The following is a 6,171-nucleotide window of genomic DNA, read 5'->3' as shown; positions in this document are numbered from 1 at the left end:
GTCCATCACAAAGTAAGTATGTTTTTTTTTTTTTAAGTGATTCACTTGCATTGAGTGATTTAACTCAATGACGATGTCATTGTCTTTCTTGGATGATCCAGTGAGAAGGACCCCCAGAGGACTGCAGCAGATCTCTCTCCAACGAAGACAACAACCCAGAAGAAAATAAGGGAAGTAATATTTCATTAAATTCTCAACTTTCAATTTAAATATTTACATCAGTCTTTGAACTCTGTAACAAATGTATGTCTTTTAAATCTGGCAACATTTATACAGACTACAGGAAGAAGACCTCAGAGGACTGCAGCAACAATAAGGGAAGTAATATTTTTGTAAAATGTTTACATTTTCTTGTCAAATGTTTACATCAATCTTTGGAACCTGTAACTAATTAATGTCCTTTAAATCTACCAACAGTGATCCAGGAAGAAGACCTCCAGAGGACTGCAGCAAAATAAGGTAAGTAATATTGTTTTCTCTTCAAATGTTTATGCGATGATTTTAAACTAATTCATGTCTCTTTAAATTCAGCAACAGTGATCCAGGAAGAAGACCTCCAGAGGACTGCAGCAAAATAAGGGAAGTAATATTGTTTTCTCTTCAAATGTTTATGCGATGATTTTAAACTAATTCATGTCTCTTTTTAAATTCAGCAACAGTGATCCAGGAAGAAGACTGCCAGAGGACTGCAGCAGCTCACTCTCCACTGAAGACGTCAACCCAGCAGCAGAGAAGTAAGGGACATTTAACATTGTATCTTCATTGATTAAGTGCTTAGAGAACACTTCCAACCTACCTGACTAAATAAAAGTGTTTAATATTTTAGGAAGAACAACAACTCACAGACTCAGGATGAAGACCTCCAGGAAGAAGGCCTCTGCTTTTTTTTTTGTGGAGAAAAATAAATGTTATCTCTGTTACAAGATGTCAGTGTATGCCTGTTGAATTATTATTAATTATGTTCCAAGTTTAGTTTTCCTTTGTAACAAGGACCATAGATGAAGATGCTGAGAATGAATGGTAGGTGGTGAAATGAATACATTGTAGCATTGCATTGTAGTATCATGGTATCATATTAAAGCATTGGCAATCCTCATTTCCCGTTGACAATGGAGCTGGGGGAAAAAAATGAATCTTTGTTTTTCAAAGGTCGACATCTCTGGCATACTTTGACCGAGACACACCATTGAAACTTTAAAATGTAGATAAAAGTCCAAATTATCAACGTGGGATTCAACTTTTGCTGTAGCTTTCATAGTTTTTTTGTCAAGGGGCAAAGCGCACAGCCCACTCTCGCGATTTCCCGGCGGGGAATTGTCTAGTTAGTGGGCTGTGCTTGCCAGCCCACTATGGACACCTCTATAGGAGCACAGCCCACTATTATTAGTGGGCTGTGCTCGCCAGCCCACTATGGACACCTCTATAGCAGAGCTATAGGTGTCCATAGTGGGCTGTGCAGAGCACAGCCCACTATTATTATTGCTCGCGCCTCTTTTTATTATTTATTCTGTCGCTAACTCGCCCCGCACCGTAACAAACAAACAAAAAATATATCAAAACGTGCGGCTTGATTGCATGGGGTGTGCTATTATTTTTCTCACCAGAATATACATTTTTTGCGACGTAAGTCGCGAAAAACTGCGACAAATTTCCCATAAGGAATGAATGGGACGAGGTCAAAAAAGTCGCAAATCTGCGACATTTTTCAAACATCTCCTGCTCGGGCATACGTTCACGTGGAAACACCATTCCAGCTTTAAAATGTAGGCACAAGTCCTGAGTATTTAAGTTGTATTTGAACTTTTTTCCTATGTTGTGTAGTTTTTGAACTGTGATCCTTGAATGAAGGTGAGTGATTTTGGAAAAATTCAGGGTTTTCAATGATTGTGTATGGCGGAATGTTCGTGCAGCAGAGTGGAGAGGGCCAACTGACAGAGTGAGAGAGACTCAAAAATTTGCTCCAAAATTTTCTCTTTCCGTGATGATCCTGACCACAAATTAGGCTCAAAAACAGTGATATTTCCCAGAGTTGTAGCCACACTTGTCTTCTTTCTCCCAATGTGTCTACTTTATTGGTAGGATTTACGGTTTTTGAATTATCGACCGCTAACCGACAAGAGTAGCTCTGAAATGCTCCATTTACTCCAATGTAAATCGGGAGAAGGATTTCCAAAACTGCACCCTTTTTTAACTCGCTGCCATTTCCACATTTCTGAAGCTAGGACCACAAAACTTAATGAGTGTGTTCTTTAAGGCCTTTCTGGCTCGATCGTGAAAAAAAATTGTCGATATCATGTATGATTTTGACCAAATAGCACTAGTTTGACGTCCTAGATGTGAGGCAGAAATTGCTCTCAAATCAGCTCCCTCACAGTCCGTTGCTACGGCCCTTGCCAACGGTCACCTAGCAACCAAAAACAGCTGGGCCAAGAGAGAGAGTGACAGACAGACAGACACTAGACACACATCAGACAGACAGACAGACAGACAGACACACAGGAGACACACATCAGACAGACAGACAGACAGGAGACACACATCAGACAGACAGACAGACAGACAGACACACAGGAGACACACATCAGACAGACAGACAGACAGGAGACACACATCAGACAGACAGACAGACAGAGAGAAATGTACACACACACACACACAGCCATGCTTAAGCGTGCACTCACATGCACACAGACGCACACACACAGTATATTTCCCAACATTTAAACTACATTAAACGATTATTTTTTCACTCATTCAATGTGCGGCTTGATCGGAGCCTGTATGCTATTATTCAGCTTTCTAGAATATTAATGTTTCGCGTCGTAAGACGCAAAGGCTGCGAGACACTTCCCATAAGGAATGAATGGGATGAGGTCAAAAAACTCGCAAATCTGCGATGTTTTTCAAACATCTCCTGCTCTGGCATACATTCAGCTAGAAACACCATTCCAGCTTTAAAATGTAGGCACGGGTCTTGAGTATTTTTGTTGTATTTGAACTTTTTTCCTATGATGTGTAGTTTTTGAACTGTGATCCTTGAACGATGGTGAGTGATTTTGGAGAAATTCAGGGTTTTCAATGATTGTGTATGGGGGAATGTTCGTGCAGCAGAGTGGATAGGGCCAACTGACTCCCTCACAGTCCGTTGCCACGGCCCCTGCCAACTGTCACCTAGCAACCGAAATCAGCTGGGCAAAGAGAGAGAGTGACAGACATACAGACAGGAGACATACATCAGACAGACAGACAGACAGGAGACACACATCGGACAGACAGACAGACAGGAGAAACACATCGGACAGACAGACAGACAGGAGACACACAGGAGACACACATGAGACAGACAGACAGACAGAGAGACATGTACACACACACACACACACACACACACAGCCATGCTTAAGCTTGCACTCACATACATGCAAACGCACACACACAGTATATTTCCCAACATTTAAACTACATTAATGATTATTTTTCCGCTCATTCAATGTGCGGCTCATTCGGACTCGGGTTGCTAATATTCAGCTTTACGAAATATTAATTTTTCGCGACATAAGTCGCGAAAAACTGCGATAAATTTCCCATAAGGAATGAATGGGGCGAGGTCAAAAAAGTCGCAAATCTGCGACGTTTTTCAAACATCTCCTGCTCTGGCATACGTTCACGTAGAAACACCATTTCAGCTTTAAAATGTAGGCACAAGTCCTGAGTATTTAAGTTGTATTTGAACTTTTTTGCTATGATGTGTAGTTTTTGAACTGTGATCCTTGAATGACAGTGAGTGATTTTGGAAAAATTCAGGGTTTTCAATGATTGTGTCTGGTGGAATGTTCTTGCAGCAGAGTGGAGAGGGCCAACTGACAGAGTGAGAGAGACTCAAAAATTTGCTCCGAAATTTTCTCTTTCCGTGACGATCCTGGCCACAAATTGGCCTCAAAAACAGTGACATTTTCCAGAGTTGTAGCCACACTTGTCTTCTTTCTCCCAGTGTGTCTACTTTATCGGTAGGATTTACTGTTTTTGAATTATCGACCACTAACCAACAAGAGTAGCTCTCAAATGCTCCATTTACTCCAATGTAAATCGGGAGGAGGAATCTCAAAGCTGCACCCTTTTTTAACTCGCTGCCATTTCCACATTTCTGAAGCTAGGACCACAAAACTTGATGTGTGTGTTCCTTAAGGCCTTTCCCGCTTGATGGTGAGGAAACTTTGCTGATGCCATGTTTGCTTTTTCGTCACGGGGCAAAGCGCACAGCCCACTCTCGCGATTTCCCGGCGGGGAATTGTCTAGTTATTTTTCGTGCTTCCGTACGTTTTTCAGCACTTTTCAACTCCTTCAAACTTTGACCGATTTAAACCATCCAGGTATCAAAACGTGCAGCCTTTTAAGGACATTACTGCTATTACTTTTGGCTTTTCTAACTATTATACTTTGGGAAATATTCAGCTTTTAATGCAAAATTTTCCCCATTCATCCTTATGGGGATTTTTTCAAATTTCATTCTGCTATAACTTCAGCATATGTTCAGCTATTCAAACCATTAAAATTTTCAAATGTTCAGCTTTTTCAGCTCTTTCAACCTTCTCTTTTCAACTTTTCAACTTTTTCAGCTATTCGGCTTTTTCCAAAAATAATTTAACATTGATTCAAATGGGAAAATCTTCAAATCCTCTTCAAAACTCATCGACTTTCAACCTCTTGTTGTTCCTCATATGTTGAGCGAGCGACACCATGCAAACTTTAAATGAATCACAAAACCTTGAACTATTGACCTTGTATTCATTTTTTAAAAATCTTGTACGGTTTTGAAATGGACGCAGTTTTAGTTTTAAGGATTTTAAGCCCGTCTTCTGAGTTTATAATGGGTGTGTATTGCGTGAGCTAGAGTGCGTGACATCATCAACTGCCGCACCCCAGAGTGAGGAGCAGCTCCGAAAACGGGATTTTGTTTTGCTTCTGCTTATTTGGATCCCACATCTTGTACTTGACATAGATAATATAGGTATATAAATGTAGGAAATCTTGTTGGGTTTCAGCTGATGGTCTCATTTCAGCTGTAGGACTTACGGTTTGGGATTTAGAAGCCCGAGAGCGACAAGCACTCCTGAATGTTCCCCATAAGCCGCAATGTTAATTTTGAGCACAAATTTCTGGAGGATCGCAGACAGTACATGTTTTGTCTCTCGCTCCTGTGCCCTCATCATGCACTCTACAGAAATAAAAATAACATGGGTGCGTTCAGCAATGTCTCCTGATACTCAACATATAGCATGTTTTGCTGATAACTATAACAGTTTTCTCAACAATCGCAGGAGTTTGGGAGGCATTTTCCCATTCATTCCTTATGGGGACATTTTCGTCTTTGTTTCTGCTCCTGCTGCAGCATGTTTGCAGCCATTTTAACCTCTTTCTGCCTTTAACTTCTCACCTGTCAGCCTTTTTTCACCTTTTTAACCTCTTTCTGCCCTCTTACTCTACAACTTTTTGGCCTTTTCAGTCTTTTTTTCACCTTTTTAAGCTCATTCCGCCCTCTTACTCTACAGCTGTTCATATGTTTTCACCTTTTAACCTCTTCCAGGCCTCTTACTCTACTGCTCGTCATCCTTTATTCACCTTTTTAACCTCTTCCAGCCCTCGTACTCAACAGCTTTTCATCCTTCATTCACCTTTTTAACCTCTCCCAGCCCTCTTAATCTACAGATTTTCATATTCTTTTCAGCTTTTTAACCTCTTCCAACCCTCTTACTCTACATCTTTTTACCTTTTCATCCTTTTCTCACCTATTTGAGCTCTTTCACCCTTAAACTTTTTTGACTTTTCATCCTTTTTTCACCTTTTTAACCTCTTCCAGCCCTCTTACTCTACAGCTTTTCATCCTTTATTCACCCTTTTGACCTCTTCCAGCCCTCTTACAATACAAAAACAATACAAACAAAAATCAGAAATAAAAAACAAAAAAAACAGAGCAGCTTATATCAGTTTTGAGTTTGAGGAGGGTGTGTGTGTGTGTGTGTGTGAGTGAGTGAGTGAGTGAGTGTGCATGCAATTGCATATCACTCACAGCTACACAGGATACACAACTAAGTAGTTAGCTTTCTATAAGTACTTTATTAATTTTACATTGATTAATCTACACAATGTGTTATTAAGGCCTGAAAAAAAATT

General features: G+C 40.3%; 1 long non-coding RNA gene across 1 annotated transcript; it reads left to right on the top strand.

Annotated features, from left to right (window-relative positions):
- The first annotated feature begins 306 nt into the window (after positions 1–306).
- Positions 307–925, top strand: LOC115591421 (uncharacterized). Its single transcript, XR_003985960.1, has 2 exons — positions 307–734; positions 827–925. It is a non-coding gene; the product is annotated as an uncharacterized LOC115591421 (long non-coding RNA).
- The last annotated feature ends 5,246 nt before the right edge of the window (positions 926–6,171 follow it).

The sequence above is a fragment of the Sparus aurata genome, chromosome 11 (genome assembly GCF_900880675.1).
Source record: "Sparus aurata chromosome 11, fSpaAur1.1, whole genome shotgun sequence".
Classification (NCBI taxonomy): Eukaryota; Metazoa; Chordata; class Actinopteri; order Spariformes; family Sparidae; genus Sparus; species Sparus aurata.
The sequence above is the reverse complement of the archived record's forward strand: the minus strand, read 5'-3'. Positions and strand labels throughout refer to the sequence as shown.